A 13,353-nucleotide genomic window follows, 5' to 3' on the forward strand; every position below is an offset into this window, starting at 1 on the left:
ACATTACCTGGAAAGGAAACATATCACACAACATTACCTGGGAAGGAAACATATCACAAAACATTACCTGAAAAGTAAACATATCACACAACATTACCAGGGAAGGAAACATATCACACAACATTACCTGGAAAGGAAATATATCAAACAACATTACCTGGGAAGGAAACATATCACAAAACATTACCTGGAAAGGAAATATATCACACAACATTACCTGGAAAGGAAATAATCACACAACATTACCTGGGAAGGAAACATATCACAAAACATTACCTGAAAAGTAAACATATCACATAACATTACCTGGGAAGGAAACATATCACACAACATTACCTGAAAAGGAATCATATCACACAACATTACCTGGAAAGGAAACATATCACACAACATTACCTGGAAAGGAAACATATCACACAACATTATCTGGAAAGGAAACATATCACACAACATTACCTGGAAAGGAAACATATAAAACAACATTTCCTGGAAAGGAAACATATACCACAACATTACCTGAAAGGAAACATATCACACAACATTACCTGGAAAGGAAACATATCACACAACATTACATGGAAAGGAAACATATCAAACAACAATACCTAGAAAGTAAATATATCACAAAACATTACCTTGAAAGGAAACATATCACACAACATTACCTGGAAAGGAAATATATCACACAACATTACCTGGAAAGGAAACATATCACACAACATTACCTGGAAAGGAAACATATCACACAACATTACCTGGAAAGGAAACATATTACACAACATTACCTGGAAAGGAAACATATCACACAACATTACCTGGAAAGGAATCATATCACACAACATTACCTGGAAAGGAAACATATCACACAACATTACCTGGAAAGGAATCATATCACACAACATTACCTGGAAAGGAAATATATGACACAACATTACCTGGAAAGGAAACATAATTGTCACACAACATTACCTGGGAAGGAAACATATAACAAAACATTACCTGAAAAGTAAACATATCACACAACATTACCGGGGAAGGAAACATATCACACAACATTACCTGGAAAGGAAATATATCACACAACATTACCTGGGAAGGAAACATATCACAAAACATTACCTGAAAAGGAAACATATCACACAACATTACCTGGAAAGGAAACATATCACAAAACATTACCTGAAAAGGAAACATATTACACAACATTACCTGGAAAGGAAACATATCACACAACATAACCTGGAAAGGAATCATATCACACAACATTACCTGGAAAGGAAACATATCACACAACATTACCTGGAAAGGAATCATATCACACAACATTACCTGGAAAGGAAATATATCACACAACATTACCTGGAAAGGAAACATATCACACAACATTACCTGGGAAGGAAACATATCACACAACATTACCTGGAAAGGAAACATATCACACAACATTACCTGGAAAGGAAACATATCACACAACATTACCTGGGAAGGAAACATATCACAAAACATTACCTGAAAAGTAAACATATCACACAACATTACCAGGGAAGGAAACATATCACACAACATTACCTGGAAAGGAAATATATCACACAACATTACCTGGTAAGGAAACATATCACACAACATTACCTGGAAAGGAAACATATCACACAACATTACCTGGAAAGGAAATATATCACACAACATTACCTGGGAAGGAAACATATCACAAAACATTACCTGAAAAGTAAACATATCACACAACATTACCTGGGAAGGAAACATATCACACAACATTACCTGAAAAGGAAACATATCACACAACATTACCTGGAAAGGAAACATATCACACAACATTACCTGGAAAGGAAATATATCACACAACATTACCTGAAAAGGAAACATATCACACAACATTACCTGTTAAGGAAACATTTCACACAACATTACCTGAAAAGGAAACATATCACACAACATTACCTGAAAAGGAAACATATCACACAACATTACCTGGAAAGGAAACATATTACACAATATTACCTGGAAAGGAAACATATCACACAACATTACCTGGAAAGGAAACATATTACACAATATTACCTGGAAAGGAAACATATCACACAACATTACCTGGAAAGGAAACATATTACACAATATTACCTGGAAAGGAAACTTACCACACGCCATCACTGTGAATCATATCATATCACACGGCATCACATACATCGACACACAGTACCCTCCCCCCGCCACACACACACACACACACACACCCCCACACACACACACACACACACACACACACACACACACACACACACACACACACACACACACACACACACACACACACACACACACACACACACACACACACACACACACACACACACACACACACACACACACACACACACACACACACACACACACACACACACACACACACACACACACACACACACACACACACACACACACACACACACACACACACACACACGGTATTTGTTTCGGGTGTTCCATTGCGCAAGGACAGTTTGAACTGCAATGTGAGATTAATTATTGTCCTTTTTTTTTTTCTCAAGTCGTTCAAGACATATACTCACTGGCCGATGACTTTTGTTTTGTTTTGATCGATCTTAAAGCTTAACCAAGTTTACCGGTCGTTATTTCCAAGCTGTGAACGGAGCTTTCATTAATACTTTGGCGATTTTAAAAGTTTTCTTCTCGTCGGGTGAAACCATTGCTCCTTTTTGACGCAAAGAAATGTGATCCTTAACCTTTACCCTCACATTTTGTATTGGGGTTTGATTTTTTTTTTACTTCTTTTTATTTTTCGTTTTTTTATGTATTTTGTATTTGGTTTGATTTTTCTCATTAATCTTAATCCTAATCTTTTGTTTTTCATTTTTTTTTTTTTAGTATTTTATATATATATTTTTTTATTTAGTTTTTTTTTTTTTATACATTCTGCACTGGCCTTACTCCATCGCTGCCACGTCCCTCTCGCTTACTTCGTCAAAGTCATCCTCGCCTTCACCCTCCTTACTCAACAGGAGGGGCGGCAGCAGCGCCCACCCCGAACTGCCCCACCACCACCTCCACCACCTCTTCCCGGTCCATCTCCACCCGGTCCACCTCCTCAAAGCCATCCTCTTCTTCAATCTCCTCGGCAGGCGGCTCGAGAGGGGCGGCAAGGTCCCCCACCCCGAACTGCCCCTCCTCCACCGCCTCCATCACCTCCCTCTGATCCACGTCCTCAAACTCATCCTCGTCTTCCCCCTCCTCCTCACCCCGAGGGTGGTGGACGGGCGGGACAGGAGGGGGGACTAGAGCCCCCACCCTGAACTGCCAATTCACTGCCTCCACCACCACCACCACCTCCCTCAGTTCCACTTCTTCAAAGTCATCCTCTTCAAACACAGGGTCAAGATCAAGACCAGGGTCATCGTCAGGGTTGTCATCATCAGATTTGTCATCATCAGGGTTGTCATCGTAAGGGTTCTCATCGTCAGGGGCGCTGGCTCCCGAAATGAAGCTCGCCAGGGTAGCGAGCAGCAGCCCTTGCAGGACCCACCACCAGTAGGCGAGGGTGTGCAGGACGTCGGAGGGTCCCAGGCCCAGTCCGTGCAGCAAGGGCTGTGCCTGCAGGTCGTATAGCACGCGGAGCGCACCTCGCGCGAGGTCGTCACTATAGGTGACGTGAGCGGCGAGCCACACCCTACGCAAGGAATCATGTCCGTGCGTCAGGAGGAGGACGAGCACGGAGCACAGCGCGGCAATGCCCCGCAGGTCACTCTGGTCCTGCTGATGGTAGGCGTAGGCCAGGGTGACCACGTGGCCGGCCAGCAGCAGGAGCAGCAGCAGGCCGGCCACACACTTGTACGGGCGGCGCATAATAGCCTTGCGTAGGCGTTGGCAGGGCGTTGATAAACGCGACATTGTGCCTTCCATCGCTCCGTGTTTGGAGTTACTGTACCTCTGCTGACACTCTTCACTTTCAGTGTCAAGATCACTGTCAGGGTCATCGTCAAGGTTGTCGTCGTCAGGGTTGTTATCGTCAGGGCTGTCATCGTCGGGGCTGTAGTAATCAGGGGCGCTGGGTCCCGAGATGAAGCTCGCCAGGGTAGCGAGCAGCAGCCCCTGCAGGACCCACCACCAGTAGCCGAGGGTGTGCAGGGCGTCGGTGGGTCCCAGGCCCAGGGCGTGCAGCAGGGGCTGTGCCTGCAGGTCGTATTGCACAGCGAGGGCCTCTCGCACGAGTCGTCACTGCGTGCCCGTGAACGGCAAAACCACACCGCATTAAGGAACTCCCGGATGGCCGGAGGAGGGCGACGGATGGCAATGCGGCAATGCGCGAGATCGTCACTATAGGTGACGTGAACGGCGAGCCACGCCCTACGCAGGGAATCATGTCCGTGCGTCAGGAGGAGGACGAGCACGGAGCACAGCGCGGCAATGCCCCGCAGGAGGTCACTCTGGTCCTGCTGATGGTAGGCGTAGGCCAGGGTGACCACGTGGCCGGCCAACAGCAGGAGCAGCAGCAGGCTGGCCACACACTTGTACGGGCGGCGCACAATAGCCTTGCGTAGGCATTGCCAGGGGGTCGATAAACGCGACATTGTGCCTTCCATCGCTCCGTGTTTGTTGTTATTGTGTGTCTGAAGGAACACTTCACCTTGTGAGTTATCATCGAGGGGTAATTCAACCCGCACGTCCATGTTGCTTTTATTGTATTTCTCAATGCTTGTTTGAGTTCGTGAGTTCTCTTCGAGGGGTATGTCCACCACTACGTGCATGGTGCTTTTATTGTGTTTTTGAGTGTTCGTCCGAGTTTGTGAGTTTTCTTGGAAGGGTAATTCCACCCTTACTTCCATGCAGCTTTGCTTTTGTTTTTGAATGTTTGCTTGTTTTTGTGGGTTAGCTGCGTGAGGCAATCCAAGCTTTATGTCCATTTAGCCTTCTGAAGGTTATCTTGGCTCGGGGGCCAGCCACGGGATTTTGATTTCTTGAGATGGGGGTATCTTTTTCCCTTTGCTTACCCTATACAGGGTTGAGATTTACCACATCACCTCGGTTTGAGATATGCCGTTTTAGGGAGCTCGGAGTTGACATTGCATGGGGCGAAATCTAGAGCTAGTTACACCTTTTGTAGGGAAGATCGCTACGGAAGCTGATTGGCTGGATGGAGGGAGTGTCTGGTTAGCTACGGAAGCTGATTGGCTGGATGGAGGGAGTGTCTGGTTAGCTACGGGAGCTGATTGGCTGGATGGAAGGAAGTCTTATTCTTAAAGGTATCGGCGCCTCGGTTCGCCTGTTTGAAAAGCCTCTCAAAAGTGGCTGTGGTTCTCGTGGACTGTTTTGTGATGCTGGTGATAGTTGCACACGCCTTCTGCACCCCGAATGGTAAAATCACCCATGACAAACAGGTTAATCTTCTCTGTGGCCTTGGGAAACAGTCATAACGGGAGTCCGATTCGTTTGAAAATATGGGCCTTAGGAGTAAGAAGTTGGCATTTTCTCGCTTCAGTAATTGTTGAATCCCGCTGTCTTAAAACATTATGCGAAACAAATCAATAAGATTAATAACAGGTGGAGGAGATTAATAGAAAAGGTAGGGGGGAAATTGGAGATGTACTAAACGCCATCTAAAGTCGATAGAGTGCTGCATAAATCATTCCCTATATAGGAGATGCATGATTACAGATACATCATGAGAGTCAACCACTGATTCCCGGTACCCTGACATGAAAATGAGTATAAAGTCTGAGACACTGCAAGTTTAATATGGAATGAGAATATACGTTACGGATAAACAATCTCCGTGGCTCAAGATCTTATCAGACAATGATTCGGACAGGACTAGGCCGCCGCAGAGCTATTGAGTAAGGACTAATTTATCTGTTCATTCTATCTCTGTCTTCCGCACACCGAGGTCGGTATTATAAGACACTTTCGCTACTCACATCAGTGATTTCTAGAGGCCAAAGAGGGGGTCTGTCGGGTCCTAATGAGTGTTTCTTCAGGTTCACGGTATAGGAGAAGGGTCAGTCTCCCACCAGGGTCATAAAACTACTCCTGGAAATGCCCACAACTCCTACGAAAGCCTTGTCAAATGTGTGTTCTTGGCCGGCGAAATGTCTTGTAATACGACCCCAAGTCTCTAACACCACCAGCAAGGAAGGAACGAGGAATGGCGGCAGCAGGGCGACGCGCCGTGGCCTGACACTCGAAACGCCTCTGGTGGGTCTCTAGGAGCCGGAACTGGCTGACCCTGACTGCCTTGCTTCATCCGAGGGTGACGGCCTGACAGCCCTCCTGCTTCCCATCCACGAGGGACTCCACGCCGGGCGCCCCCATTAATAATTCCTCGTGTCTATCAGCATTATAGCATCGTGGATATAGAGAGACAAGCTAATGAAGGTGTTCAGATCTGGAACCTTCAAGCAGAGTTTAATTGACGTGTAAGAAAACTGTGAGGCGATGCTCATGTATAGAGTCTGGAGGAGTAAAAGGGAAAAGCTCAGTTACTACTGTCCTTGTTTTTATTTTGGGTTGTCTTAAAAATGCTTTAAACATATTTAGTAAGGGTGCGTGTGTTTAACATCTCCCAAAGTCTTCATTGGATACTAATTTACGTCCTATTGGAGATCTGACATTTACCAATAAATCATTAAACATTTTCTCTTAACATGATAAACTGGAATTCGATGTTTTTTTTTATTGGTTGCAGTGGTACGATTCATATTATTTATTCGATGTATTTCTTATTTACTCGTATATGCCAATGCTGATCTTTACTAATAAGCCAAAACTGATGGTGATAGTGTTCAGCTGGTCGGATAAAAAAAAAAAGTGACTTTCCTACATAAATAAAAATTGTTTTCGAAAGCTACACAACCTTCACATCTCCCATCCTGCGGTGGAGACTTTCCTGATGAGTCCTTACTCCCACGGTATGATTATACTCCGAAACAGTTGTGTTGTTATGTTTTTTTTTTTTGTGTCTCTACTGATGTCTTTTGGATTGCCAGTCTTTCGAACAATCAGCGTCTCAGTTTGTATATGTCATCTGTGTCTGCATATTCGGCACATTTGTTTGACGATTTAAGTATTTGACGGTCGGTCTGTCTCTTTGCTTGTTATTCCCTATATATGTCTTTCGGCTCGATTTTTTTTGTCTGTTTGCCTGTCTATCTGTCTGAATGTATATATACTTCTTTGTCTCTGTTTGTCTGTCTGTCTGTCTATCTCTGTCACCCCTCCCCACACACACAGAGGTGCGAGCGCTCAAATTATAATTGTGTGTACACAAATGAATATTCATAAATACATTAACACATAGGCGGTGGCTGAGTGGTTAGCGTGCTGGGTTCACATTCAATACGCCATTGACAACGTCGGTTCGAATCCCCACGCTATCACCTGGGATTTTTCAGTCACCGCCGAGTGGCCTAAGACTACCCACATGCTGTCCAGAAGACCACCCATCGACCCGGACTCTACTCTAGAAAAAACCGTCCCGTGAATCAAGAATGAGTTCCCGGGGGCAGCTTGAGCCGAGCATAACTGGCGCCACTATAAAAAAAAATTGCCTGCGCCATGACGGGCTTGAACCGACCATCTGGCCCCTGAAGAAAGCCTACCGGCGCTATAGGCAGGGATGTAAACACACACACACACACACACACACACACACACACACACACACACACAGGTGATTCTTTATCTTACAAACAAAAACCTTCCGACAGGTCCTTCATGTGGTCAAGGTGAGGCGGAGTCCTATGCGTGTTGTGTAACCTCATCATTAAGGGAAAGTTCCTTCTCTTGGAGGGGATAAACTTTACGATGATTCTATGTTTGTGAAGATTATGATTGGATATGACGAAAGAGCTTGCATGGGTAAAACAAAATAAAAGAAATGAGGGAGGCATTATCTCGGACGCGCAAGACGATAATAAATGTGAATAAAAGAAAAGAGCATACAGGGGGAAAAAGCTGCTGCGGCAAAATCACAAAAAGACCGAGGCCGGCCACCTGCACGGGGCCTGATGCGCCATACCACGGTGGTGCATTTTGCGTTCTGTATCACGCTTGGAACTGCTGGCAAAAGATGAGCCTTCTTACTGCAGTGTTTCGATGGTCAACGTAATAATAACAAGGAAACTAATCTATACAAACCAAATAAATGTTAGACGCTCCTCGCGTCTGACGTGTGCAGCAGAAGGCAACGTATTTAGGGCTGGTGGTGTATAGTAAGCAGTACAGGGACTTGCAAAGGAAAAGGTGATGATTTGATGGTGAGAATGATGTGTGTGTGTGTGTGTGTGTGTGTGTGTGTGTGTGTGTGTGTGTGTGTGCAGTGAAAGCATTAAAATGGGTTTTCTTTATAAAACAATATATCATCTAATAGGCGTTGAGAAAAGTAAACGCTCCACATTACTGTAAGGACTCATGACAATGATGCATCAAATTAAAAGTTTTTCATCAATGTTTAGAAAGATAAAAGCATAATATTTGTAAATAAGTTACAGAGAAAAAAATATTGCCTTGCCCCCCCCAAAAAAGATAGCAATGGTTCCCCCCCTATATGTCCCATCTCCGTTGATTATACTTTTTTATGAAGGAAAAGATAACCCGGCGCTTTCTCCTATCGGGGACAAGTATTGCGGCCAATCACTTATCGTGACACGGGCTTTGGTGCAGCAAATCCGTCAGCCCTTGTGTCACAGCCTTTGTACTCCACTTCCTTTTCTAAACACACAGGTGTGGTGCAGGTACTACTGTACACAACGTTCCCCAAACGCCCATTAGACACGAAGCAGACAATAAGCCATTACGTCATGCTCGGGTTGGGCGTTCTGTATCGTCTCCGCCAGTTTTTCTCCCCGCACAGATGCTGTCCATATACAGGGACCTTGTCCGCCCTCGTATGGAGACACCTCTGCACTCGAAGTTGACCTCTCTTTGGCGACTCTTTACTTTTGTCTGTTGTGGGAGCGGTGAGTAGCAGGCTTTTGTCTACACTTTTTGTTGCCCTTGAGTCGTCTCCGTTGTTGTTGAAAATTGGGGAGGGGGGAGGGGGTCGGGGGGGGGGGCTGGTATGGCAGATCCGTTGAGTGAGGGGAGGTGCTGTGATTGTCTTGCGTGTAACCTTTGTAGACGATGGATGATAACTCTGGGTTGCCGCGGCAGGCTCTGCAGTTTTTACTGGAGTTTAAAAGGTTGGATAGCGTGCTGGTTGTTGTAGTACATGGCTGCTGGGTGATAGTCGGGTTGGGTGGTGCGTGCTGGCAGTTGTGGTGTGTGGAGAGCAGGACGCAAGGTTACAAGAAAGAGATTAAGGAAATATATACCCAATGTTATTTATCCAAGCGAGGAAAAAAAGCAGTGGACCTATCTAACGAATTAAGAAGTCAAGCAGTTTTACCATTAACATCTTTTGACTTACAAATTACACGTCACACTGCTGCCATTCAAGTGATCTTCAAATGAGCTTGACAAAGGGGCACGTCTCGTTGTCTTTCCAGTAGAAGAACGAAGCAGACGTTACAATTCTTGGTGCCGTTAAGGAACTTCGAAAAACTACATCCTTTACCCACTACTTCTTCTTCCATGGTCTTCATTGATATTTTCTTTTCCTTAACAACCATTCACACTGCGTCGCCAGTCACTAGGGTAGGAGGAGAGGGGGGGGGGTGACGGTGGGTTAACGAGGGGGTGCAGCTGCAGAGTTGATAATTTATTACACAGCACGAGAGGTACAAATACAATAACCGATATTGGCACTCCTTTGTTTCCCTTTTTATGGGAGCCGCATCCATTTTTATTACCTTTCTTCTGCCTCCACCCATGATAGAAAACAGCAGCGGCAGCATCAAGCCAAGGAAGGCGGCATGGGTTCATAATGACAAATGCATCCTACTTCTTAATGAGTAGTTTGACAGAGAAAAAATCACTATAAATCAGAAAATGGGTTACACCACTACCAGTTACGCCTCGAGGCCTTGATCCAGCCATCCGAGCCACCGTCATCAGTGTGGGAAGAGGTTCACCACAAACCTTGCGGCCTTCACAACAAGCCCCGTCTGCCTCCGTCTGAAGTCACACGCACACACACACACACACACACACACACACACACACACACACACACACACACCTGCGCGTAGCCTTGGGGCTCATCTCTGTCACATTGGCCCTTGATCCTACGGCGGGTAATAACTTATTGCCTCGGGACACAGGGCCAGTGTGACATCCGCGGTACCACAGTTTACCTCATCCAGATTTCCCCAGGTATCCATTTATTGACCAGCCCGAAAGGGAAGATGAACAGCTGGCTGGGCTGCGTGGCGAGCTAAGGCCGGGATTCGAACCTAGGTCCGCGGATTCGTAGCTAGGAATGCTAACCGCTGCACCACGGACTCTAAAGAATGATACTATATCCTATATACGCCTCACCCCTTATCAGCCTTTGACTATTAGCTTAAATATAGTGTGTATATCCTCACTTTGTTAGCCACATATTTAACGCACATATAAAAAAACGTGGCTTTATTGAAAGCAAGAACGCACTGAGCAGCTCATGTCTCCTGTGCTGGTGCAAAATTTGCACAAGCATAGGAGACCTGAGCTGCTCAGTGCGTTAAGAATTAAACTCAGTAAGTTTGACCATAACAAGCAGACAGTACCTCAACCTTCACAGCACTGAACAATTTAGCAGAGCAATTATGCCTATGTATTTATCTAAAGCTTATTGTTTCTATGGGTGACTAAACGCAGTGAGCAGCTCCAGCCTCCTACGCTGAAACCACCACCCAGACAGCACGCCTGCCTTCACAGCGCTGAGCAGCCTGAAAGTGCGACCTTGTAGACCTCAGAAATGTGACGGAGCGGCCTCACACTCCAATGGATTACATCTAAACAAAAAGAGTACTATGGACAACACCTGCGAGACATTCCTTAAGTTTTGGCAGCAAAGAGACGCTTAAATGTTTGTTCAGTGTACTGTGCTGCAAGAACAGACTTTTTGTTTTTAATGATGCTCAAACTATGATATCTTCAAGTAATATCCATTTACTCAATATACGTTGTACTGAGTAGTGTTTTAGTACAATGATAAGGAGAACGAGGCTTGTCTCCCAGCCGAAGAAATTCTTATGGTTTTGCATCTGAATGAAATCACAAGAAAAAAATGTCCGACTTTCAGTGCAACCGCAGTAGTTTTTGTAATAGTTATTCGCAGCGTCAAGTCCATGGAGTCTCTCATTAAAATCCTTGGCTAAGTGTGTGGCACATTTATCAAGGCCTCGCACGTGTACGCCATTGCGCTACTCGCTTTGCTGGTGTTTTTTGTGAACTGTTTTGTGTGTGTCACTCCACAAAAGGTTTCTTGACTCAGGCCTCGACAGCGTGTATTTTCGCGATTATTACATGTAGTCTGTCTGCCAAACCAGGAATTAGGACCTAACCTCACAATCTCTGATAAAGTTTTTTTTTTCTGCGGATTATTCTTCTATGGGGTCTGAGTTAACATCCAATGGTGGGTTTGAAACTCTCAGCTTTGAAACTGAAAAATCCAAGATGGCGGCAAATATGGCCGCCGACCACAGAAAAAAGGCTAGAAGGCCCTCTAATTATGCAAGAAAGTCGTGTAATATGTCAAAACAGGGGTTTTGGGGCATGGCAAACCCAATTATAACATTAAAAAGAAAAAAAATGTAATATTTTGCAAGATATAATGCATACTGATACATATTTTCCACTTTTAGAGAAGACGTTGACCATGACTTGTGTAACATGCAGTGATATGGGCACAGCAGTGAGACCAAAATCTATCTATGAATAAATCATTATCTGTGAATTTTAATGCTACCACACCTAAAATGTTAGGAAACAACTAAATTTTCAAAATCTCTTAATTAAATGTACAGTTCAGAATGACGACAAAACATGGTCACCACATCAGTACAATCACTATCTTCACTAAACAGTGTTCACAAACTAGTTTCAATGTTATACCTTAAAAGCTTTTGAAATACCTATTCTTCCAATAGTTACAATAAGATGTGGACAAAGACACAATTAAACAATCAATATCAGTCACTATCATCATCGTCCTCATCAGAGTGATTTCCCAGAAGAGTGTCACTTATTCTGGTGTGGTAATTCCAGCAATCACCAACTCTTTGACAGTTGCAAAATGTTCCACAAGTCATTACAGAACTGTTGCAGCTGCATCTGCGTGTATTGCATGGTTTCTCTCCTTGCATTCACATTTGATACTCTTGAGTAGAGATTTTGGAGCCAGTTCTGTGTTGGGAGGTAGCATCACTGCAGCCAGAATTCCGTTATCTACATTATACCACCCATGCAACAAGGGGTCAAGTTCAGGTGGGTTTGCTTCCAGGGAGATCCTCCAAACTGCTACCTGGATGTGAGCACGAGCCACATTCTGAGCAAGAGCTTCATCTGTTGGGGGCAGAGACTTCAGCTTTGGAGAACGTGCAATGTTCTTGCTCACTTTCTTCATCCATAATTTGTATCTGGCATCACTTGCTGAATCAGCATTTCCCTCTCCGTAGCATGCAAGAATGAAGCCTGTACATTCTTTGATCACTTTTCTTAGAGTGATTTTGAGGTCTCCCAAAGCACTTAGAGGATATTTTTTGCTTCTTAGAACTCTTAGAGGAACCCCTTTTCCAATTCCGTAGTATGGTGCTACTGTGTCACACCCTGATATGCCATGCATTGCAAGGAGGTCTTCCATAATGTCATCATTTTTGGCCACAGTTGCATTGATATCTATCACAGACCTCCTTTGATTGGTGACACCATCAAACCTGAAGACTGAGCTTCCCCAGATGACAGAAGTGACACAGCAGCACAAACACATCTGTGTCATCAGCTACAACTATGGCTGACTGTGGTCTCACAATTGCCAACTGCTGGGGAATGATGGTGTCAGCCTCTTCATGTCTTGTTTCTAGATCCCGTCTCTGTATTGCCAGCCCTTTGTACAGCTCAACTGGTGTAGGATGGCTTCCAGTGATGACAAGGCGATGTTTCTGGAACTCCTCCTTGTGGTTAATCAGATCTTCATAAAGCAGGTCTATCAGGGCTGCCTTGTTCTGGGTTATCGTCAGGATGACTTTCTGTGGTGGAATCTTGGTGGTCGGAGTAAGGTGATACACCCTACTTGCCCCTAAATCCCTGGTCTTTCGAAGGGACTCCTTCCTGCTGTTTTCAATGTATCTGAAGGAAAGAATTTTATTTTATCTTATTTTATTATTATTATTTTTGTGTGTGTGTGTGTGTGTGTGTGCGTGTGTGCATCAAAGATTTTTTTTTTATTTCATTACATTTCGA

The 13,353-nt window shown here is 44.5% G+C and overlaps 1 long non-coding RNA gene across 2 annotated transcripts; it reads right to left on the reverse strand.

The window, feature by feature from the left end:
- Positions 1–654: 654 nt before the first annotated feature.
- LOC126991772 (uncharacterized) lies at positions 655–2,811 on the reverse strand. Of its 2 annotated transcripts, none has more exons than XR_007745839.1 (3): positions 2,110–2,811; positions 1,480–1,989; positions 655–969 (listed from the first exon to the last, which is right to left on the reverse strand). It is a non-coding gene; the product is annotated as an uncharacterized LOC126991772 (long non-coding RNA). The 2 variants fall into 2 exon arrangements; XR_007745838.1 differs by lacking the exon at positions 655–969 and adding an exon at positions 1,190–1,359 and having other exon boundaries at positions 1,450–1,989.
- Positions 2,812–13,353: the final 10,542 nt, after the last annotated feature.

Source organism: Eriocheir sinensis, unplaced genomic scaffold (assembly GCF_024679095.1).
Source record: "Eriocheir sinensis breed Jianghai 21 unplaced genomic scaffold, ASM2467909v1 Scaffold334, whole genome shotgun sequence".
NCBI classification, from domain to species: domain Eukaryota; kingdom Metazoa; phylum Arthropoda; class Malacostraca; order Decapoda; family Varunidae; genus Eriocheir; species Eriocheir sinensis.